Below are 25219 nucleotides of genomic sequence, written 5' to 3'. Positions count from 1 at the left end.
TTAGATACTCGTTTCTCACCACCATGCTTCCGATTCTTATGTTAAAATAGGACAGTGCTTTGCAACAGGAATTTTTCAGCCAAATAAAATTTGCGGAGCTACGAGTCGACAGTTCCATGTTCCCCAAAAATGTTGTTTATTCGTACCATACGGCTGATATTTAGATAAAATACTCCGAATTTTTCGAAAGTTCAATATCTCCGTTTAAAGCATGAGAGGGTAGGGAATGCCGATGCACTATGAATTCCTTTTATTTGCCTAAACTCTCAAAAAGGAATATTTTTTATTGCGTGAAGCAAGTCGTCTAAAAAGACCAGAATTGTGGGCAAGAACATCTTTTGAGTATGGATCCGTGTGACTTCTGGCTATTCCGAAAAATCAAAGGGACCACTTTGCGGTACGACTTTCAAGTTGATTGAGATAAAAAAAATTGAATGCATTTTTCAACTACTGCAAAAAAACTTTTGAATATTACTGGGAGAGGATTAATTTAAACGGAAAAGAATTGGTTTAAAAGAATAAGTAAAGATTTACTGCTGTGTACCTATTTAAGACAAGAACGCCCGTGCTTTTGCCTTTGGTATTGAAACGAAATGATTTTTGTCTGCTCGCTACGAGATTCGTGTGCCTAGCTCAGTAGATAGTGTGTTCGTCCCACCAAATTTTTAGTAAAATTTTACAATACTTAGCTCCGGGTACTTTTGCCGTCGCTCGCAAGAGATAACGAAGAATTGCGCTCTTGGGCCTAGGGTGATCAGGCCCTGACCTTTGCTACGCCAAGGGCCGGTTAGCAGCCCCTGAAGCGAAAGCCATCTCTCAGGGTTGTTGCAGTGCGTAGAAGCGTGTGAGCTTTCCAGACAACCGCCTTGCGCCACAACCAATCGATCGTTTCTAAGTATCTAAAGACTGCGCTTTCCAGGCAACCGCCGAGCGCCACAGACAATCACGTCGGGATCGGCAAAACACTCGTCCCGAGCTTAATGGTTTCGCGTTGAAATCACCTCCGATACCGGACTCATAGTAGTCAACTGCAGCGCTCCTCAGACGTCGGTGCTATGCCCGCTTAGTTCCTACTCCTATTTGGGAAACCGTCCGACATGCTCTAGCTATGTCCTTGCAACACCCAGAAAAAATCCGTTCGAAATCAAGACCAAACGGGGTCGAAAAGTAAGCCCGTTTGTTGACAATTCATGAACGGTCGTTCCAAAAATTTTACCGAATCTTTAGGGTTGGGTTCCGAACGAATTTTGTCAGTTTAAGAACATTTCGGGCTTAACTTAAGAACATAAAAATGTAAAAAAACGAAGTTTGTGTACATGCTAGATTTTCTGGACGCCTGGTAGATAATTATTTAATTTCCCACCTCATGGTTTTTATTGATAGAATTTAATGTATTTTGGTTATTTTGCTGATGACAAAGATAATTTATTTATTAATAGAAGTACATATAAACATAAAAAATAAGATTTAAATAAAACTTACAATTAACAACCGTCTTCTAGCGAGCTCGAACCTGTGCTACAATGTGTCGAAGGCGGTCGTCTTAGCAGCTGGACCACCGAGCGAATTTTTCGAGTGCGGTCAATCGGGACACTAGACCTATGTACATACATGTTTTCATGAACGGTGTTGATAATTTAAGAACAGCATTCTCCCCATTTCTGTCAAGGCATTTTTCAGTGAAGCGTTCACAATTACACCTAAATGTTCATGATTTGACCACGCGGCGTTCGGTTTTATGAACGGAACTTAGCGAACGAATTGTTGTCAAATCATGAAAAATCTTCTTGATTTTTTTCGTTATTTTTTTTCTGGGTGTACCTTGTGTTTCGCACCATCAAGATACTTACATGCGTTTCTGTCATAACTGCACAATATAAAATAACAAATAAACGTAAAAATTGCGCAAGGTAAGTGAATTTGTTATCTTTGTTTGTTAATCTGAATTTGGTTATGTATAAGTGGAAAATACCCGCAGCAGAAAATACAGCAGTATATACATGCACATTAGGGAGCATTTTTATTGTACACAAAATTTTAAGGTCATACTCTCACCCCATTAAATTTATCCTCTTAGTATTCTTAATGCACAACAGTCAGAAAAGGTTAAAAAAAATTTGTTTTAGGCAGCCCGCAATGGCTTTTAAGGATTTAATGCATGGTTTATATCCGTCCAGATGCCGATTACTTGATTTTTAGCTTTAACAGTTTGCTTGTAATATCCTTAACCATTACTTAATGTACTAACTAAATGCCCATGCTTTATGCCAAAAGAAACCTTGATCTTCACAATTATAAAATACAATCACTATTTCAAAAGCATCGTTAAAATCCATTCAAGTCTCCTGTATAGTTTATATTTAAAGATTAGACAAAAAAAATCGGTCCTTTTGAGCTCAAAAACAAAACCCCTACGCTAGCTCGAACTGAATTAACTCATAAAATAATCTACTATTTATTTCCTTTACTCGATCAGAACAAAAAAGGCGACAAATTAAGAAGAGAAAGAAACTTTTTATACCCGTTACTCGAAGAGTAAAAGGGTTTACCAGATTCGTCGGAAAGTATGTAACAGGCAGAAGGAAGCGTTTCCGACCCCATAAAGTATATATATTCTTGATCAGGATCACTAGGCTAGTCGATCTATCCATGTCAGTCTGTCCGTCCGGATGAACGCTGGGATCTCGGAAACTGTAAGAGCTAGGCTATTGGGATTTGGCATTCAGATTCCTGAGCTTCGTACGCAACGCAAGTTTGTTTCAGCAGCGTGCCACGCCCACAAACGGCCCAAAACTTTGGCTCCTACAGTTTTATATGATGGACGTTGATGCACTACGAGCAGTACAAACAAGTGGCCCAACGACACCAAGCACGTGCTTGTTACGCGCGGGGCCCTTTTATCAATTTGGGCAAAAAATACGAGTTCGCGAGGAAGATACAAAAAACAAATAGAGACGGGACACAAATGAAAATAAAAGAAGCATCTAAGAATGAAGCAAATGAGTTAAAATATTAGTTTTTAATACCGGGATAGAAGTTGAAGTGCAAATTAAATGATAAAGGTAAGGTTTGATGCTAGAATAAAAATTTAAACTGAAATGTATTGTTCTCATCAATACCTATCGATTGACCCAAAAAAAGTTTGCCACGTCCATTTTAATGCCCACAATTTTCATGTTAGATAAAAAATTTTAACTGAAATCTATTGGTCTCGTCAATACCTATCGATTGATCAAAAACAAAATTGATCTATCGCTTAAATCTGTCTACCGCCGGTAGGTGGCGCATTTTAATCTCGCTTTGCTGGTTGCATACCTCCATTTCCCTTTGGTCCCTTTAGCTGAGTAACGGGTATCTGATAATCGAGGTACTCGACTATAGCGTTCTTCCTTGTTTTGTTTGTAATCACATGTTTTTGCTTTAAACATCAATCTTAAAGTAAATCTACTTTCCCATTTACTTCTTTTTTTAATTTATCCTTAGAAGCCTCTACTTTAAAAATAATTGTTTTTACATGACATGCCATAACTTTTTCCAAAAAGATCGCAATCTATCACCCCAACATTGTCAACAGTCAACATGAATAAAAAAATGTACATCAAATAAAAGTATTTGGAGGGTAAACTAAAATCAGAACTAGACACAAAGGACTTTCCATCCAAAAAGATGATGTTGTTTGTTATTTTTAATCTGAGCTGCAGAAGCTGACAACGCTTTCGATATCGAGCTGTTGGTGACGGAAATCCTTGATGTTGTTGCAGTTGCTGCGGTTGCAGAAATTAATGAGGTCTCAGTGCTCTTGGCTAGAGAGCTTTGACTCGAAGCTGACGGCGGTGTTCTACACTACACTATGGGGAATTTTACCACTTTTTGTGGCATTAATTAGTAACATAGAATCGAAGCTACAATAAAAATTTCAAGGAAATAAAATAAACAAGAAAGGAAAATAACTTCGGCAAACCGAAGTTTGTATACCCTTGCAGTTATAAGAAATATTCAATGTTAGTTACACCATGTAAAATTTTTAAGAATTGTTGCTAGCTTCAGTAGTATTTGTGTAAATTTAAATTCGTAATGCTGAGAAGTTAAAATATTGGGTACCTGATAATCGAGGTACTCGACTATAACGTTGTTCCATGTTTAAAATAAATTCTTTTAATGGAAGTGTTAAATTGACTTCAATTAAACTAGTTTCGATATTTTCCTCACTATCATAATGTATTAACTTTTTCGTATTTCCTTTATATTCCGACACTCCATTTTTTATATTTATTATGGCTCCGATTTTTCTTAATCAACTAGATCCAAAATCCCTCGTCTCAAATATATTTATATAGTGAAAATATTTAATAATAGAATACCCATGAACTGTGGATACTTTTTTGTAAATTGATAATGCATTTTTTTTCTCAAAAATTCCCTTCTTAATATAACGAGCAGTGGCCCCCGTGTCTATTAGAATATTTAGCTCATTTTTAGATTTTCTATCCACTCTTTTAAAATAAGGCATTCCCCTGAAGGGGTCTTATCTAAAAAAGGATCTTCATTGATATTATTTAATCTTATTACCTTATTAGCAGGCTGATTAATTGTTCCTTCTGGTTCCCTTTTTTGAGCTTGAGTTTGCTCCCTGGCTTGGTATGTACGATAATAGTTGGAACGAATATTGTTTTGATAAAAACTATTATTATCTCTGCCACGATTTTTATTTGTCTGCCATTTATTACTAGGCTTATTTTGAATTTGGAGCGATGGACCAACGTTTTCTGGCTCGACAGTTTGTTTTTGATTGGTATTTTGATTATTGTTTTGCCAAAAACACCAATTCTGTGGCCAATTATTATTTTGGTTATAATTCCAATTATTTCCTGTTGCCGTAGTATTAGTATATTGTTTGTAATATGTTGGATTACATTTTTATTTATTTCCCTGATTTTTAAAACCATAATACCTGTTTGCAAATTGAGCACGGAAGTTGAGTGTTGTGTGTTCGACACATGAGCTTTGCATTTTTAGATAGTACGGGCGGCGACAGAGGGGTGGGGTCCTGAATTTTCGTACCATCCTGTGGCTGTGGAGTCAATGGCTCCACAATTTGACCGGCGGCTTCTGGGTCAGAAACTGATTCAACAAGGGCTGAACTGGTAGCTGCTGCTCCCCACGCCACCCTGGCATTCTCCTCGGCCTTGGCCTCCAGCACATTTATGGAAGCCTAAATGCATTTGTAAAATACAAAAACGTTGAGTAAGGCAATCTGAATTAGGAATTTCAGCTGAGAGAACTTACTTGATGGCCTCCATTCGGGCCAGGCGGATGCTGTCCTTGCCGTTCGTGTCGATTGTGTCCAGATTAAACAGATTATAAACAGCTAGTAACCAGATAATAACATATAGTAAACAACTCGTATACATTTACTAAACATATAGAAACCAGATACTAAACAGCTAGTAACCAGCTATTGACATCTAGTAAACAACTTGTATACTTCTATTAAACATATAGTAACCAGCTAATATGAACTAGTAAGCAAATTGTAGACATCTTCTTAGCAGATAGTAACCAACTAATAATAGATCTTAACAGTTAACAACAGCTAGGAATTAAAGTCAAAGCAGCTCAACCGCCATCATGAATAAAAGGTTTGTTACGTACGCCCTCCTAATAGAAAGATTCACATAGAGAAACAACGACGAACCTATAGCCAGGGGGAGGGGTGCATGTGACTAACCAGACTCACACTAAAGGCAGAAGGAAATGCAATTCGGCAATTCTCGGGTGTCGCGTGGCCAGAACGTACTGATACTCCGGTAGCTGGCAAAGGGCAACAGCCGGCCATTGATTCCCAAGATAGCAGATATCAAGAAACAGTAATACTAGGTGGGAACACCTAGTTCTAGTAAAAGCCATAGTCTGGTATAAAAGATTTTAGACCAATAGATAAAGGGAGAGAATCCATTTGGGTGTCTTGCTGACGGAAACCGGCTAATCGAGCCAACCAAAGCTAAAGTGAACTCCTGCATAACCAAAGACCAATATCCTCAAGTAACACAATCGGATAACAAGTGAAAATCAAAAAAACACAGCCCGATCGTATTGCTATCAAGCGACAGCTATGGTTGTGGGGCAGTGTGTACTGACGACTGAAGAACCTTATGAACTAATATTATTTTCCAGGCACCTTAAATATTTATCCTCGTTATGTTGGAGAGGAGAGAGGCTTACCAAGATCCCACGACCTTAACACGACGTAGCTTATGCCGGCAAATGGTGCCTGAACATAGGACGCCTCTCCCTCGGCCCAAGTCCCTGTCAGGACTCGGGCACTAATATACCCACGTAACAGAATTGGCGCCCAACAATAGGCTTTTTCATACTCCTTAAGGAATTTTGCCAGGGTCCACAATCTCGGTACCTGCGGTATCGGAGTGGATTTACCTAGAAATGGCATAATTTACATCTTTATTTGCCATGAGTAATTTGACTGTTTTATAGAGCAGGGAAATTAAATAATTTTAAATATGCACCTACTTATTTGTTTTTGTCTTTAAATTAGTAAAGTCCCCAACTTGACTGTCAGTGTTGAGAGGCCACTCAATAAGAACTTTGTCGCAGAATAGAGGCCTGAATTTGAAATGTTTTTAGCCGTAGACATTCCCTGTTTTGTTCATGGACAAATTTACCAGAATTTCCTTAAACCAAGAACTATGAGTTATCCTTTTTACAATACTACACTTACAACTACGTCCTGAACGACTATTTGTTAAAATTAACGTAAATACAATTTATAGGTGACGACCCACGACGTACTAGGCATTTGTAAGGTCGTTTGATAGGTTCGAGTCCAGAAAGAGCAGGAGCGCAAGCATTACGGTAACGCATTTAGCAGTTGCGGTGCGGGTCTACTGTTCGTTTGTCGATCCAGGACAAAATGGGGGTGGGGAAAGAAAACAATCTGGACCAATATACTGAAATGGAAGGAGTCGACGCTGGTGAGAATCTACCCCTAGGACCACCGAAGGGGAGATCAAGTATGCTTCCCCAATTTCAGAGCCATGAACAGGACAACTTAGAGGCTGCCGAGCGGCGGGAACAAAGATTGATGGAGCTCTTAAGGCAGAGCAACGAAATGCAGCGTGGTATGAGCGCCCAGATAGAAGCTCTGAAGACCAGGAGACCCGAACAGAAGGGACTGCCTTCGCCGCCCCGAGCTGTTCCTATTCCCACGGACAGTTTCTTGAGATATCAAGAGACTCCACCTCTGGAACCGGTCACACAGGACATGCTCAATTGCCAGATGCACCGGTTAAGAACACCCAGGCGGGTTGATACTCCGTCACACAGGCAATCCAGAACAAACGAGAGGGAGTCGAATCACCAACTGCATCCAGAGATCGATCGGAACTCATCATTTCAGGGACCAAGACCAAAAGATGTCAGATTAGGCAGGTGGAACCTAAAGTTCGATGGAAGCGGTCGCGGCATGACAGTTGAAAGTTTCCTGTTCCGCGTGGACCGATTGCAAGAATTTTATGACCTCAGCCGCCAACAAGTCTTTCGTGAATTCCATCTCTTGCTGGTAGGTGCGGGCACTAAATGGTATTGGCAGTTAATGGAGGACAAGGCAGAAGACTACGATCTTGACTACTATCGTTGACACAGGAGATGGAACGAGCGTTTTCCACTACCGGAAGTGACCTAATGAAAGTCAAGGAATTAATGGACCAAGAACAAAAGACGTCAGATTAGACAGGTGGAACCCAAAGTTCGATGGAAGCGTGGACCGAATACAAGAATTGTATGACCTCAGCCGCCAACAAGTCTTTCGTGAATTCCATCTTTTGTTGGCAATTCAGCCACGAAATGGTATTGGCAGTTTATGGAGGACAAGGCAGAAGCTTACGATTTTGACTACTACTCATTGACCCAGGAAATGAGACGGTCATTTTCCACAACCGGAAGTTACCTTATGAAAGTCAAGGAATTAATCGAACGCAAGAAAGGGCTACACGAAACCTTTAGCGATTATGTCTCAGACATGCATAACTTGCATTTCAAGCTCAAGCACAAAATCGCTGAAGATGAATTCGTTGAGCTCTTGAAGGACAATATGAACTCCCAGATGGGGGATGCCGTAAACATCCCCAATAACCTCATTAGCGGAGCTCAAAAGAGAGGGTCTCCGAGTTGATCGCTGGTTGAGAAACACAGGAGGAAACATGCGCAGCCGAGCGGCGCTCAACGAAATAGAGGAATTCCAGACACTGGAGGACTTGCCGGACGCGGTCACGGTGGAAGAATTTAACCGGCAGCGGAAAGACACACGAGGGCGTTATGAGGTTGGACAAGGATGCTGAGGCCCATTACACCCGCTGGTGTGTTAATAGTATGGACAAGGAGCAGATTTCTACAGGAAGCATCTTGCGAAAGAAGAATCCTGCCCGATCAAATTCTACGATGCCACGTGCAGGTTCTGCGAGAAAGTCGGGACAGGTGGACGCGAGGTTGCCGCCGTTGAAACAACACCGGATTTCGACCTTATGACCGGAGACCTAGACATGAACAATACGCTCAGGCCCGAGAGCGCCTATACCCCATATCAGCTTACCCCAGAACAACATTGTAAGCTGCAGCAAGTGATAGACACATACCCTTCTTGTCTAGAAAAAGGATTAGGAAAGACCAGCTTAGAGCAACATATAATTGAAGTGACAAACGAGGACCTACCAATCAAGCAGCGAGATTACCCGATATCCTCAGCCAAACAGAAGCTGGTGTATGCCGAGCTAGATCGCATGTTAGGTGTAGGCGTGATCGAAGAGAGCAATAGTAGCTGGAGTTCACCGGTAACACCGGTGCAGGGAACTTAAATAATTTTAAGTATGCGCATACTTATTTGTTTTGTCTTTAAATTAGTAACTGTAAAGTGCCCAACTCTTCACAACAGCTATGTGATGAAACAGCACTGCTACAATTGTGGATCCCAAGAACATCTACGCAGGGATTGCCAAGCTGTATTTAAGGGCTTTCGCTGCAATCAGAGTGGTCACATGTCAAAAGATTACCCTGGTACGGCTGCCGTAAACGTTGCATACGAGGAAAAACGCCTTAAGTCTCCTAAAATCAACGATGTGCAAGGCAAGGGTCTCATAGAGACAGGTGCAGATGGTACCCTATTAAAAATGTCCGTGTTTAAGAAAAAAAGTAGCGTCTTCTTACAGCCAAGCTGTGCAACTTTAAGAGGACTTGGAAACAACATCACGCGCTCCGCTGGTCAGTTTATGGAGATCGACGGAAAGGTTTCTGGCACACAAGCTTCTTGTGGTGGCCAATCATGCCATCGGATGCGATTTGCTGCTGGGATATAACTTTATATCCAAATTCACAATGAGGTCGACGCCGGAAGGATATCAGTTTTCTCCTCTGAATGAGGGGATGTCCCCGTCCAATCTATGATTGAAGAATTTTCCGAAAAAAAGCAGACTGCTGTGTGCCCGATCACTCTGAAAATATTACCGGATGAGAACATAAAGCCGTTTAGACATGCTCCAAGCAGAGTGGCTATTAGCGAAGCTGATGTAGTTAAGCAGCAGATTGATATATGGATGAACGCTGGAACAGTCATCGTCAAGAAAAAATATGTGAGCAACAGGGTCTGCGTGGACTATCGCCAGTTGAACAAGATGGCGTTAAAAGATTGCTTCCCCGTTTTAATGTGCTTGAAAAACTGGAAAATGCAAAAATGTTCACCATAATGGACTTGGAAAATGCCTTCTTCCACGTTTCACTCGAAGAAAGCAGCAAGAAGTACAAAGCGTTCATGACGAAAAGGCTTTCGGTTTTTGCAATTCGTCAGCAGTCTTCGTCCGCTTCATAGGTCATGCATTTTAAAACCTCATAAATGAAAACATTCTGGATCTTTACATGGACGACATTGTTATACACACCGAAACTGCCGACGAATTCCTGGGAAAGATAAAGAAGATGTAACGTACTGACTTTGTTGTCTTCTCGCTAGAGATTCGTGCGGCTAGCTCAGAAGGTTGTGTGTTCGTCCCACCAAATTTATATGACGTGACTGCCCCGTTGATCAGTGAGAAAAAAAGGGTTCAAACGGTAACAGTGGGATTTATTCTCGTGGTATTAGTATAGCGGGTGTGTGGCTGGGCTGGCTTCGGTATCTCCTTGCTCTGGTTTCACCTCTGCTCGCTTGCCGACGCGCTGCCTCGGGGTCGCTTGTCGCGCCTTAGACTCGCAGAGAATTCGGCCTTGTAGGCTTAGGGAAGCGTCACCGTTCTCAGACTAGGGTGAACAAGTTTTGCTCTCCAGGCCAACGCCTTTCGAGGCAATAGCTGTCCATTGCTCTGTCCCGGACGGTCCCGTTAGGTTCTTGCTTAGATCGCGCTGACAGTTCACTTTGCTTTACGCCTAGCGCAGACGAACGTTCCACCCGGCTTCACCCTAATGCTTGACGTGTGCGATGCTCCTGTGCTCCCCAATGAGGTCCGCGCGGCGATGGTAACATGGATGGCGTCGCTGCCGATGTCCTCTGCTCTGTCTCCTGACCAGTAGCACGGTGTTCAGGCAATCCGGGAGTTGGGCGGTTGCTGTTCGGGAACTTCGGCGGTAATCGCAGGGCTCTCCAGGCGAACGTCTTTTGAAAACGCAAAAACCGCATCCACCGCTTGTCCGTCACGCCAGGTCCTGCTTGGTCGGGCTGGGTCTCAGACAACTTTCCTCCCCAAGGTGACGGTTCTTCGTCGTAGGCCTCTTTCGCTTGTCTGTGACAGACCCGCCGGGCGACTCGCCAGTTTGTGGTCGTGACAAAGTTGGAAAACAAACGCCTTGACTTAGTTGTGTGATGCCTTCCCGTACTCAGCCACTTGTGTCTCAATTCGGAGATTCCTGATGTCCCAATCCCGAACGTCTCGACGTGGCGATCTTGCTCCATGTATGCTTCATACGGCGCTGGCTCCCTCGTAGATTACTTGCTTGACTGACTGTTCACTTGGTACTTTAACTGATCTTGAAGGTTTGACTCCTCGACTGATCCAGCTGCCAGCGCTCTGCGGCCTTATATAGGGCTTCCGGGAACCGTTATTTCCCTTTAGCACACGGCCCGCTGGATCTCTCCACTCCGGGTCCAAAGTCCGTGACTCCTGGTTGACCACCTTGTCCTTCACGTACCTCTTCCAACCGATGCTCTGCCCACTGCTTCCGTCCCGCTGATTTTCATGACGCTTGTGGCACGCCTGTGTGCCGTTCCACTGCCGAGATATGACACTTCTTCTCCCGGTCCAAGGTTCACGGGAGAGTCCAAAGTCCGGTGGAGTTCTGTTCTCCCCTTTTGCACACGGCACTCTTGCCCTACCCGCCAAGACTCCATTCTCTCATTATCCGCTCCTTGGTCTCCAAACTCTCTCGTTCTCCGTCCTTGGTCTCCAAACTCTCTCCTCGCCGCGCCGTCACTACACGAATTTGCCGCGTATCTGGTGAGCGGCCGGCCATCTGCTGCTGTTCCTGCTTGTGGGGAGTTATTTAACTCCTCACATTCCCCCCTTACTTCGGGAAACATTAAAAAAACTCGGTCCTACTCTCCGGCGTTTCCTTGCATATTCTAGCCTTGGAGTCCTTGTGGTGCTCCTTCCGATTCCCGCGGCGCTCCCTCGTTGCTCCCTAGACTCTCTTAACTCCCTTGAGTTTCTGCAGCGCTGGTCATCCTTCTCGTAGCAACTTGAAATCTCTCGCGCCGATATTTTCCATGGTTCCACTGAGACCTCGATACTCATGGGGATCCCCAGCTCGCTGCTCATTGCTGCGTCCTACTCCTTTCATTGGTTCCTCCGCCTGGTCACACCATCCGTGCGTGATTGATGTTTATTCGACTATCGATACCGACGGTGCGGCGATGCCACCTGCTCGTTGCGATATTTCCACCTTTTGCCGGTACTTCCAGTTTGCGTGTGCCCATCGATCGCCTATCGAGACGCCCCCTTCCCTGACTCGTGGTGATTTTGCAACTTTCATAGGTAAGTTTTTTTTGCATTTCTTTCACTCCTTTTTCCCTCTTTTTGTTCTCTCTCGCCCTTCACTCGTCCTCTGTTGGCAGCATCTGACTCCATATTGGCAACTTTCGAGAGCGGGTGCGGTTTGCTACGCAACCGGGACAGCAGGAAAGTATTATGATGTTCGTTTCTGCTTCCTGCATTAAGCCCCTTTGAATTTCAGGTTGCTGGTGCGGCCCATGCATGCCCCGTTCTTTTTCCAGCCACGTCCCCAATCAACTTCTTGGCCCCGTGCCCCCTTTTTTTCTTTTTTTTGCTTGGGAAATCATTGTTTTGTGTTTTTCTGAATGTTTATTTTATTGTGCGAACCCCCGTATGCCCGACTCCGAGCCTCACCCGGTACCTCCGTCCGCCTTCGGTGACCAAAACGCAACGCCTGCCGCCCTTCCGCCGTGCCGTCGCGACCGCGGGTGCCTCCTCGATCCCCTCCGGCAATTCGCATTTAGCCGATACCTGCCGCAGTTTTGGGCGGTTTGTGGGCGTTAGAGTGGGCGTGGCACTCTGCTGAAACAAACTTGCGCTGCGTAAGAAGGTCAGGAATCTGCACGTTAAATCTCAATAGCCTAGCGCTTATAGTTTCCGAGATCTCAGCGTTCATCCGGACGGACAGACAGACGGACAGTGATCCTGATCAAGAATATATATACTTTATGGGGTCGGAAACGCTTCCTTCTGCCTGTTACATACTTTCCGACGAATCTTTGTCTAACGCCCACAAACCGCCAAAAACTGTGGCTCCTACAGTTTTGATGGTAGATAGAAAATTTTAACTGAAATGTATTAGACTTGTCAATACCTATCGATTGACCCAAAAAAAATTTTGCTACGCTCACTCTAACGCCCACAAACCTCCCAAGAAAAAAAGCTATGACGTCAGAGCCAGACAATGCGAAATGTTTTTACGCGTGTATGTGTGTGTATGTAAACAGTTGGCGGCCGAACTTAGCGGCAAAGAAAAAAGCCCTGCCGGCGCTCAGAGAGAGCAAAGTGCGCGGCTAACTTATTCTATTGAATAATGAACCCTTTATCCATTTGTCCCATTGACGGGCAAAAACCTTTAAAGATCTGTACATCTTAATTTATCTCTTTCAATGAATATGTATTAGCTTAATAAATACCTATAGATTGTCCCAAAAAACTTTTCCGTTTTCAGTCCAATGCTCTCAAACCAAAGTATGTAGTTAGGACAAGCCTTGACACTAGAGCCAGAAAACGACATACATACATACATATGTATTTATGCATGTGTGTGGGTGTAAAAAATTGCAAACTAATATCCGCGGCAAATAGAATTCTTTCAAACAAAGCTATTCAACCAAATATTTTGAAATACAGAATGTGCCTTAAAATTGTGTATGTTTAGCAAGCATACATAAATATAAATGTTTTTTGTCTGTTTTATGTGTTGCTTTCTCATTCTTGGCGCTGCCTGAAACAAAAGCAGAGCCGAAAAATGAGAGCAAGGGAGAGAGAATAAAGTGCGCGGCTAACTTATTCAATTAAATAATGAACAAAAAAATAAACTATTTTTCCTTTTTTTCCCCTGTCCTCTAACAACTTTACTTATTGCTGTAATTTTGTTGATTGCTTATGTTCAACAAACATATATAAATACAAATGTTTTTATTCTATTTTATGTTTTGCTCTCTCTTTCTTGGCGCAGGCTGTAACAAATGCTGGTCAAAAAAAACAATGACAGTTACAGCGCTGCCAACGCTAAGAGAGAGCAGGTCAAAAAAAAAGAGAACGAAAAGCGCTGCCAACGATAAGAGAGTACAGTGCGCGGCTTACTTATTCTATTGAATAATTAACAATTTACTCCTGTTCTCTACCCTAACACCAATTCATTGGTCTATTAATTTCAATTACCTAATTCTGATAATTGTTAGATTTAAATTGCTGAAAAGCAACAGCATGAGCGCGGGAGGGAGGGCTTTTGCTCTTTGATTTTTCCCTTCTTAGTGCATTTTTTTGCGCCAAAAGAGAAATGTATGTGGGGGAAAAGGACCGAAATCCGTGCACGTTAAGTTGGCGGGCTAAAACTTTACAGCGCTGTAAATATTTCTGTTGTCTTTTAAAAGATATGTATGTTTATTATGTTGTTTGTATGTTTAATCAATGCCTTTGATTGTCAAAAATAATAGCTAGTTCACTCCAACGCCCACAAACCGCCCAAGGAGTTGAGAAAAGCAATGACGTCAGACGTCAGTCAGACAATGTACATATGTATATGTACATCATTTCTGCATGTTTATATGTAAATAGTTGCAAACTGAATTAAGCAGCGACCAGAACTTTTTCAAACATATATATTTGACCAAACATTTTATTGAACAAATAACGCAAACATTTAAACTGAAGAATACATTATAGGCTCTAAAATGGTTCATATTAAGCAAACATACATAAATATTTATGTTTTCAGTATATTTTATGTTTTGCTCGTCGTTTTAGACTCCCCTGTTCTCTATCGTTACACCAATTTATTAATCTACCTAATTCCGATTAGGTTAATATAAGATTTAAGTGCCTAAAAAACAATGGTAAGGGCGCGGGAGGGAGGGCTTTTCGCTCTTTGCATTTTCTCTTACCGCAGTGCATTCACATGGGCCAAATGAGAAGGAAGATTGGAGCAAAAAGACCGAAAATCCGAGCACGTAAAATTGGCGCGAAAAACTTTACAGCTTTGTAAATCTTTCTGTTTGGCCTTTTACCAGATATGCATATGCATTGTTTTAATCAATACCTATAGACTGTCCCATAAAATCTTTGCTACGCCCATTTCAACGCCTACAAACATCCCAAGGAGTTAGGAATAGCAATGACGTTAGGGCCAGATAATGACATATATTTACATACATATGTATGTTTGCGTGTAAATAGTTGCAAGCTGAATTGCGCGGCGAATATAACTCTTTTAAACTATGTATGTTTTGCTCTCTCTTTCTCGGCGCAAGCTGAAACAAAAGCGTGACAAAAAAATGATAATGTTAAGCGCTGCCAACGCAAAGAGAGAGCAGAGTGCGCAGCTAACATATTCTATTGAATATTTGACAAGTTAAACTATTTGTCCTTTTCCCGTCTGTCCTCTGGCCAATTTACTTATTGCTATTATTTTGTTGTTTGTTGATGCTTAACAAACATACATTAATATAAATGTTTTCAGTCTCTTTTATGTCTTGCTCTTTCTTCCTTGGCGCAGGCTGAAACAAAAGCGGGACAAGAAAATGAGAATGAAAAGCGCTGCCAACGCTAAGAGAGAGCACAGTGCGCGGTTAACTTACTCTATTGAATAATAAACAACTTCATTTTGTTCCCCTTTTGGCTCTACCCGAACACCAGTTCATTGGTCTACCAGTTGTATTTACCAAATTCCGATCAGGTTAATGTATGATTTAAATTGCAAAAACAATAGAAAGGGCGCGGGAGGGAGGCTTTTTGCTCCTATCATTTTCTCTTTGTGCATTTTTATGCGCCAAAAGAGAAGTATATTTCGGGGAAAAGGACCGAAAATCCGTGCACGTAAAATTGGCGGGCAAAAACTTTACAGCGCTGTAAATCATCTGTTATCTCTTTAGTCTACGACTAACCATCGTAAGCGAATATACTGCCCGTGTGCCGAATGCGATTTTTGCGAATTTTTCAAGTGCCTTACAATTTAAAAGAAATATTCCTTACGTAAATTAACCTTTGAAAGCAATTTAACGTAAACTCAATTAATTAATTTGCCTTTGCTAAAAAGTTAACGTAAATTTGTGTTTTTCCTTTGCTAAAAAGTTAACGTAAATTTGTGTTTTTGCGCGCACGCGTGTTGTTGCTGCTTCTGCCGACGTCGCTGCCGCGTTTTGCTGATGACTGGTTGCTGCGCACTTTGCTAAGTACCCTTTTTAAAGTAATTTTATTAACAATAACAAACATTTCTATTTTCATATTGTAAATTTTTCTGGTAAATTTCCGATTTTAAATTTTTTTCATTTTTATTTTAAAGTAATTTCATTTAAAATTATAAACATTTCAATTTTCGATTTTCAATTTTTCTAATCGCTTCGCACTTTTTTCTCACTTATAGAAATATAATAAAATTGCCTTTTTAAAGGCTTTTTTTTGTATTTATATAAATTTACGTATTTATTATCTAATAGTCCTATAAGTTTTAGTCTTTTTAAAGACTAACACTTATAATTCTATTTATAAATTAAGGTATTTATTTCTTCACTTATTTAAGTGTTTTAATATTTTAATAATATTTGTTAGGTATCAACCTTATTAACATTATAATAATATTTTAAGACTAGGTCTTTTTAAAGACTTTTTCTTTGAATATTATTATTTCATATTTTCAATAAACGAAACTAATCCTCTTTTAATAAAATTATATTTATTATTAATATTTTAAAGACATATTTTTCATTAGGGAAATTTAAATATTTTTATAAATATGCCTCGACTTAGTAGACCTACTGCATCTCAACGGGCTAGGAATCAGTTATTAAGAAATAGGGCAAATAGGGAAAACATTGAGTACGCAGAGATGGAGAGGGTAGAAAATGTAGAAGCTCATCGTAGGCGAAGGGAAAATTTTTTAGTCAGGGATGCAGAGCAGGGCGTTAATACAGCGTCTCGTAGGTCAAGACGCCGTAATCTGACAGCTCGTGCAGTCGAACAGGCTGCCAATACTCGGAGTCGTTCAGAAAGGCGACAGATTAGCGAGCTTAGAGATATAGAGCAGGATCAAGACACAGCGAACCGTAGGGAAAGGCGCTTGGATGCTGCTTTCCGTGCGGATGAGCAAGCAGCCGATACTAGTCGTCGTTCTATTAGGCGGCGAAATAGCCAAGTGCGAGCTACAGAGCAGGCTCAAAAAACTGCTGACCACTTGGAGAGGCGCTTGGATCCTGTCTTTCGTGCGGGTGAACAAGTAGCCGACACTAGGCGTCGTTTTATTAGGCGGCGAAATAGCCAAGTCCGAGCTACAGAGCAGGTTCAAAATACTGCTGAGCACTCGGAAAGGCGCTCGAATCCTGCTTTCCGTGCGGATGAGCAAGCAGCCGATACTCGTCGCCGTTCTATTAGGCGGCGAAATAGCCAAGTCCGAGCTACAGAGCAGGTTCAAAATACTGCTGACCACTCGGAAAGGCGCTCGAATCCTGCTTTCCGTGCGGATGAGCAAGCAGCCGATACTCGGCGTCGTTCTATTAGGCGGCGAAATAGCCAAGTCCGAGCTACAGAGCAGGTTCAAAATACTGCTGACCACTCGGAAAGGCGCTCGAATCCTGCTTTCCGTGCGGATGAGCAAGCAGCCGATACTCGGCGTCGTTCAATTAGGCGCTTGGATCCTACGTATCGTGCGGGTGAGCAAGAAGCAAATACCCTGCAACGAGCACAGGTTAGATCAACACAGGATCTCCTGTTGGAAAGAGCGCAGGATAGGGCTAGGAGAGCTACAGCTAGAAGTTTTAGGGATCGCAGGGTCGTCGAGCAGGCGAGAAATACACTGGCTCGACGAAGTGCACGTATTGCTGCTCGACAAGCAACCATCGATGCAATTCAAAATATAAGTCAAAGGGTTAGTCAGTATAGAAGCCTAAGCGGAAACAGGGAGGCAGAAAACCTTCGGAACTTAATCCGAAGTCAGGAGATACGGCATAGTATATCTCAGGAGCATAGGCCCAGTAGAAGACCTACTGAAGTGGAAGTTCTTATAGCCACTTTTAATAGAAAAGTAAAGCTTGGTCCCGATCAGATTTGCCTTTGTTGTAAAGGATTGTGGTTCCCTAAGCAAATAAATAAGCTATCTAGAGCCTATTTAGAAGAACATTGCGAGTTCAGGGAAGAGATTTACCAAAATGCAAGCCAGCTTGCTTTCACTGGTGAATCTTTTAAGTTCTGTGCAACCTGTCACAGCAATATAAAAGCCGGCAGAAAGCCCAAAGGTGCCATTTCCAACGGCCTAGATTTCCCAGAAATTCCTCATTGCTTAAGGGGGCTTACTCCCTTGGAGGAACGACTGATTTCACCTCGCCTTCCATTTATGATTATTAAGTCGATAGGTCATGAGCGTCAGAGTGCTATAAAAGGAGCTGTTGTAAATGTTCCAATTCCAGTAAGCAATATTGTGACGTCCCTCCCACGAGCTTTTAATGAAGCTGAGGTTATACAGCTCCACCTCAAGCGAAGAATGGAATATGGACATGATTTCATGGCAGAGACCATTAGGCCTTCCAAAATTGCTGACGCTATTAGATACTTAGTGAATTCCGAGCTTTACAGAAAGCATAATGTGTCAGTAAACGAGCAGTGGATCTCTGATTTTACATCCGAAACTGTTCCCTTCATAGCATCTCAAGCTTACTTAGCATTAGTAGAGGAGCAATTAGCCATCCAGCAGGAGGATGTAAATTCGGAGGCGACTAATTCCGATGAGAATGCGGAAGCCGAAGAGCTAAATCCTGGAGGACAAGAAACGATGCTTGAGAATAACCAGACACACAATGTAGGAATTCCGAGAATTACAATGGCTCCAGGTGAGGGCCAAAGACCTCTCGACGTGATTCTCGATGCTGACTCTGAAGAATTAGCGTTCCCAAGCATATATGCTGGCGTCAAGAGACCATCTTCAGAGAGTTATACAACCGTAGTTAGGTCTGAGCTTAGAAACGTAGATAGAAGAGGTTGTAGAACTGACAAATTATTCTTCAATTATAAGAAGTTGGAATTAATTAAAATTCGAAACAATATTTCAACTTGCTTACGTAAGCGCAGCGCCTCCAGCGCTATAACAGCTGCTAACGTACTTGATGAAGATTTTATGGGCAACTTAATTAGCCATGATGATGGATATCGAATTCTTAAAGATATTCGCACGTCTCCTGCTCACTGGGAAGAAGAAAAGAAGAAAGTCATGGCTATGATTCGCCAGTTTGGTTTGCCAACTTTCTTTATAACTCTGTCGGCCGCTGAAACTAGGTGGCCAGAGCTGATAGTACTGCTCAAGCGCAATGTAGATAGGGTTGAAATAAATGAAGAAGAAGCTTTAAATTTACAATTTAGGGAAAAGGCGCGCCTGATTAGGACAGACCCAGTGACGTGTGCTAGATATTTTGATTATAGATATAGGGAAGTTCTTAAGTTAATGAAGAAACCTGGGGGTATCTTTGGAAGTAATTTTGTTACTACCTATTATTGGCGAGTTGAGTTTCAACAGAGAGGTTCACCTCATATTCACGGTATGTTTTGGCTGAAAGATGCCCCGGAAGTGGATTTCAACAATGAAGAATCTATGTCTAGTGTAATAGCCTTCATTGATCAGTTTGTAACTGTGGATGTTACAAACACAGATTTGGCTCCGTATGTTGAATACCAAAAGCATAAGCACGGGCATTCGTGTCTTAAAAAGGTGCGCGGACAATCTGTTTGTCGATTCGGTATTCCATATCCTCCAATGCCCCAAACGGAAATATTGAAGCCACTTCCTGAAGAAACTCAAAACTTTTCTCTTCACCACGAAAACTTTAAAAAAATTCGTAGCTTTTTGCTTCGCGATCAATCAGATGATTTGATTAGCCATCTTAGCATATTTGAAAATTTTCTTTCTCATGATCAGGTGAGCCTCAGTTACGAGGACTACATATATGCTATTAGGTCTAGTTTGAAAAAACCACAGATTTTTCTGAAGAGAACATTTGCAGAAATTCAAGTTAATGCTTATAATAAACACATTCTTTCTATGCAGAGGGCAAATATGGATATCCAGTTAATTTTGGACCCTTTTGCTTGCTGTAGCTACATAATTAATTATATTAACAAATCCCAAAGGGGTATTTCGAAGTTAATGCGAGAAGCAGCTAATGACATTCGAAGAGGCAATTCAAGCATTCGGCAAAAGCTACAGTATCTTGGTCACAAATTTGTTTCGGGCACTGAGATCTCTGCTCAGGAGGCCGTATATTGTTGTCTGGGATTGGCGTTGTCAGAATCTAGCAATAAATGCGTTCACGTAAACACCTTCCCTCCAGAACAACGAGTTCGTATGCTTAGACCTACAAGCGTCCTGCAAAATATGCCTCAGAATTCCACTGACATCTTTCAGAAAGGTTTGCTGGACAGATACGAACAAAGACCAGATTCTCATGAAGGCCTGTGTTTAGCCGATTTTGCTGCAAACTATGAGTTTTCAAGAAGCCGGGGAAGAACTCGTCAAGGGAGAAATAGTGACAACGAAGCTGAAGAAGAAAATGATATTTTAGGAGAAGTTTATTTCGCGCTTCGCGACGGTAGTGGTTTTATTAGAGAAAGGAATAGGCCTAGTATTATTAGGTATAGCCCCTTCAATATTAATATAGATAGACAGAATTATTTTAGAGCATTAGTGATGCTTTTTTCTCCGTGGAGAGACGAACAGGTAGATTTAGTACAGAGAAATTGTGAGGAGTTTTACCTAGGGAATGAAGAGGCTATTAAAGCCAATTTTGATAGATTTAATTCCATAGAAAGTTTGGAAGACGCGCTTAGAAGGGCCATGGAAGTAGAGGAGAATAATGAGGAAAATATAGATGAGGAGGCCGCAGTTAATGAGGAGTTTAGGGCCCTAGCTTTCCCGGAAATATCTTCTCAAATAAATGTTTTAAACTTAAACAACAATGTTCAAGAAATTGATCCGGATAGCAATATCCGGATAATAAAGCTCCCGCCAATTATTTCCACTGAAAACTTAGCAACTTTAGTTAGATCCCTCAATTTGAAGCAAAAAACCTTTTTAACGCATGTTTTGCATAATGCAAGAAGAAATGCTAGTTTTTATGAGTTCGTAGGAGGCGGAGCAGGTGTCGGCAAGAGTAGACTTATTTCTACGCTATTTCAGTCCCTTTCCAAGGAGTATAATGGTAGAGCAGGATGCGACCCAACTTCGGTTAAAATATTATTGTGCGCTCCCACAGGCAAAGCTGCTTTTGGAATCGGAGGCTCCACTCTTCATTCCATGTTCTCTCTCCCTGTAAATCAGGCTGGGTCTGCATTTAGGAGCTTAAGCCCTGATTTGTTAAATACCCTGCGTTCTAGATTTATTGATCTCAAAGTACTTATAATAGACGAAATTTCTATGGTCGGCGCAACAATGTTTTCCCACTTGGACTCTCGCCTAAAGCAAATTTTTTCCAACGTCGATGCTCCCTTCGGAGGTATTTCGGTCATCGTGTTCGGCGATCTTAGACAATTGCGGCCAGTATGTGATCGTTGGATTTTTCAGCCGCCATCGCATGATCCATACAGTGCTATATTTGGATCTTTCCTGTGGAGCCCTTTTAAGTTTTTCGAACTCACAGAGATAATGCGACAGCGAGATGACCAGCCGTTTGCAATTGCACTCAATAACATGGCGTCCGGCCAAATGTCGTCTGATGATATAAGTTTACTTAGAACCCGAATTTCCGATGAAAGTCAAGTACCAAATGACGCAATTCACCTTTTCTCAAGCAATCAGGACACAGATCGGTACAATAGGGAGAAGCTCAGCTCGATTCCCACTGATCAGTTTAACTCGGAAGCTATAGACTCAGTTAAGTCTGCACAACTTAGCTCAGAGCAGAGGAACAGATGTCTGGAACAAGCTAGGGTATTAAAAACATCTGAAACACAAGGTTTGTGTACCTCACTGATTTTAAAAACCACTGCTAAATATATGATGACGGTCAATGTAGATACATCAGATGGTCTCGTTAATGGAGCCACAGGTGTTCTTAGGGAGATAGGCTTCAGTACGTCCAACACTCCGAATATTCTTTGGATACAATTTTTAGATGAAAGCATAGGAGTTAGTGCACGATCAAAGTGCAGTCACCGTCAAGAGCCTTCATGGACCCCAGTTGTTAAGATAATCAAGAGCTTTCAGATTAATTCTAGCCAGTCCACTACCATTGACCGAAAGCAGTTTTCAGTGGTACCTGCAGAAGCCATTACTATTCATAAAAGTCAAGGAGCTACGTACAGCAAAGTGGTGGTTCACACTAGTCCAGGAATGCAGAGAGCTGCACTGTATGTAGCCTGTAGCAGAGCCACAAGTGCAGCAGGTCTTTATATCATTGGACCTTTCGTCCCTCCAAGATCCGCTCAGGACTCAGCTTCAGAAGAAGAGCTCCGAGAATTGCGTTCCGCTAAGTTACTTAATACCCATTTCGATTGCTTACTTAATAGTCCGAACCTTCATGTCTTTTTCCATAATACGGAAAGCTTGCACTGCCACATTAGCGATGTATGTTCCGATCAGCTAATGCTTAAGTCTTCACTTTTGTGCTTCGTTGAGGCTTCCACATACTCAAATGAAGCATATACTATTCCTGGCTTTACCCCAGCAGTGCGACTAGATTGCCAGTCAGTAGCTAGCGGAGCTCGGCCAAAAAGAGGCATTCTCGTATTTATTCGAAACGAACTTTTTGAGAATGTTAGTCTTTGTTCAAGTGGTCGCTTTTTTGCTAATTCTACAAATTTAGCCTCTCCAGTGTTCGAGTTTGCCACCTTTAAGTACCGTTCTTTAGGGATTATTGTTATATATAAAAGTCCGACGTATCCGTTGATAAAGTTTGAAACAGAATTTAAGGATTTATTTCAGCGGCACACGTTTTTAAATAGTAATTGTTTAGTGTTAGGAGATTTTAATTTGTGCCTTCACTCCATCTCTGGCTGCTGTAGGAGAATTTTCGATTTTTTAGCAGATGCAAAAGGTTTCAGTTCATTACTAGATTTGGATTCGTCCACAACCAATTGCAATACGCATATTGATTGGGCGTTTTCAAATATTTTCGAAAATAGGGCCACTGCGCGCACATTTGAGACCACGTATAGCTACCACAGTGGTATATTAGTTAGCATAAGGGAGGCAGAGTAGGTAGTGTACATATGTATATACTTAAATATAATATTAATAGTATATATAACAAAAAAAAAAAAAAAAAAAAAAAAAATTGTAGTAATAAAATTTAATTATTTATTAACAAAAAAAAAAATTAAAAAAATTTTGTCTGTGTGTCTGAATGTCTGTCTGTCTGTCTGTCTGAATGTCTGAATGTCTGTCTGTCTGAATGTCTGTCTGTCTGTCTGTCTGAATATCTGTCTGTCTGTCTGTCTGAATGTCTGTCTGTCTGAATGTCTGTCTGTCTGTCTGAATGTCTGTCTGTCTGTCTGAATGCCTTTCCGTCTGTCTGTCTGAATGTCTGTCTGTCTGTCTGTCTGAATGTCTGAATGTCTGTCTGTCTGTTTGTCTGAATGTCTGTCTGTCTGAATGCCTGTCTGTCTGTCTGAATGTCTGTCTGTCTGTCTTTCTGTCTGAATGTCTGTCTGTCTGAATGCCAGTCTGTCTGTCTGAATGCCAGTCTGTCTGTCTGAATGTCTGTCTGTCTGTCTGTCTGTCTGTCTGTCTGAATTTCTGTCTGTCTGAATGTCTGTCTGTCTGAATGTCTGAATGTCTGTCTGTCTGTCTGTCTGTCTGAATGTCTGTCTGTCTGTCTGAATGTCTGTCTGTCTGTCTGAATGTCTGTCTGTCTGAATATCTGTCTGTCTGTCTGTCTGAATGTCTGTCTGTCTGTCTGTCTGAATGTCTGTCTGTCTGAATGCCTGTCTGTCTGTCTGAATGTCTGAATGTCTGTCTGTCTGTCTGTCTGAATGTCTGTCTGAATGTCTGTCTGTCTGAATGTCTGTCTGAATGTCTGTCTGTCTGAATGTCTGTCTGTCTGTCTGAATGTCTGTCTGAATGTCTGTCTGTCTGTCTGTCTGAATGTCTGTATGTCTGAATGTCTGTCCGTCTGTCTGTCTGAATGTCTGTATGTCTGAATGTCTGTCTGTCTGTCTGAATGTCTGTCTGTCTGTCTGTCTGTCTGAATGTCTGTCTGTCTGTCTGAATGTCTGTCTGTCTGAATGTCTGTCTGAATGTCTGTATGTCTGTCTGTCTGTCTGAATGCCTTTCCGTCTGTCTGTCTGAATGTCTGTCTGTCTGTCTGTCTGAATGTCTGTCTGTCTGTCTGTCTGCCTGTCTGTCTGTCTGTCTGTCTGTCTGAATGTCTGTATGTCTGTATGTCTGTATGTCTGTATGTCTGTATGTCTGTATGTCTGTATGTCTGTATGTCTGTATGTCTGTATGTCTGTATGTCTGTATGTCTGTCTGTCTGTCTGAATGTCTGTCTGAATGTCTGTCTGTCTGTTTGTCTGAATGCCTGTCTGTCTGTCTGAATGTCTGTCTGTCTGAATGTCTGTATGTCTGTATGTCTGTATGTCTGTATGTCTGTATGTCTGTATGTCTGTATGTCTGTATGTCTGTATGTCTGTATGTCTGTATGTCTGTATGTCTGTATGTCTGTATGTCTGTATGTCTGTATGTCTGTATGTCTGTATGTCTGTATGTCTGTATGTCTGTATGTCTGTATGTCTGTCTGTCTGTCTGTCTGAATGTCTGAATGTCTGTCTGTCTGTCTGTCTGTCTGTCTGTCTGTCTGAATGTCTGTCTGTCTGAATGTCTGTCTGTCTGAATGTCTGTCTGAATGTCTGTATGTCTGTCTGTCTGTCTGTCTGAATGTCTGTCTGAATGTCTGTCTGTCTGAATGCCTGCCTTCCTGTCTGAATGTCTGTCTGTCTGTCTGTCTGTCTGAATGTCTGTATGTCTGTCTGTCTGTCTGTCTGAATGTCTGTCTGTCTGTCTGTCTGTCTGAATGTCTGCCTGTCTGTCTGAATGTCTGTCTGTCTGAATGTCTGAATGTCTGTCTGTCTGAATGTCTGAATGTCTGAATGTCTGAATGTCTGAATGTCTGAATGTCTGAATGTCTGTCTGTCTGTCGGTCTTTCTGTTTGGTTGGCTGGCTGTCTGTCTGTATGTCTTACAAAAAAACACAAGTATTAACTAAGATTAAGGTAAAATAAATATTCCTAAAAAAAAAACATAGAAAATTAAGTAGTTTGCTACTGCTAACTATTTAATTGTTTATGTTTTTTCTTTTCTTATTAAAAAAAAACAAAAAACCAAAAAAAATATTTATTACATTTAACTTTATTTTATAAAAACTAAATAGGTATTATTGTAGTAAATTATTGAAAAAACTAAAAAACAAAAAAAAAGTATTAGTAGAATGTCTGAATGTCTGTCTGTCTGCCTGTCTATCTGTCTGTCTGAATGTCTG

At 41.6% G+C, this 25219-nt stretch overlaps 1 protein-coding gene across 2 annotated transcripts in view; it reads right to left on the bottom strand.

Moving 5' to 3' along the window:
* The window catches only part of WDY (WD repeat-containing protein WDY), a 411740-nt gene that overhangs the window by 105406 nt on the left and 281115 nt on the right, over window positions 1–25219 (bottom strand). The window lies entirely within an intron of this gene.

Source organism: Drosophila suzukii, unplaced genomic scaffold (assembly GCF_043229965.1).
Source record: "Drosophila suzukii unplaced genomic scaffold, CBGP_Dsuzu_IsoJpt1.0 scf_11, whole genome shotgun sequence".
NCBI classification, from domain to species: Eukaryota; Metazoa; Arthropoda; class Insecta; order Diptera; family Drosophilidae; genus Drosophila; species Drosophila suzukii.
This window is presented reverse-complemented; position numbering and strand designations above follow the sequence as displayed.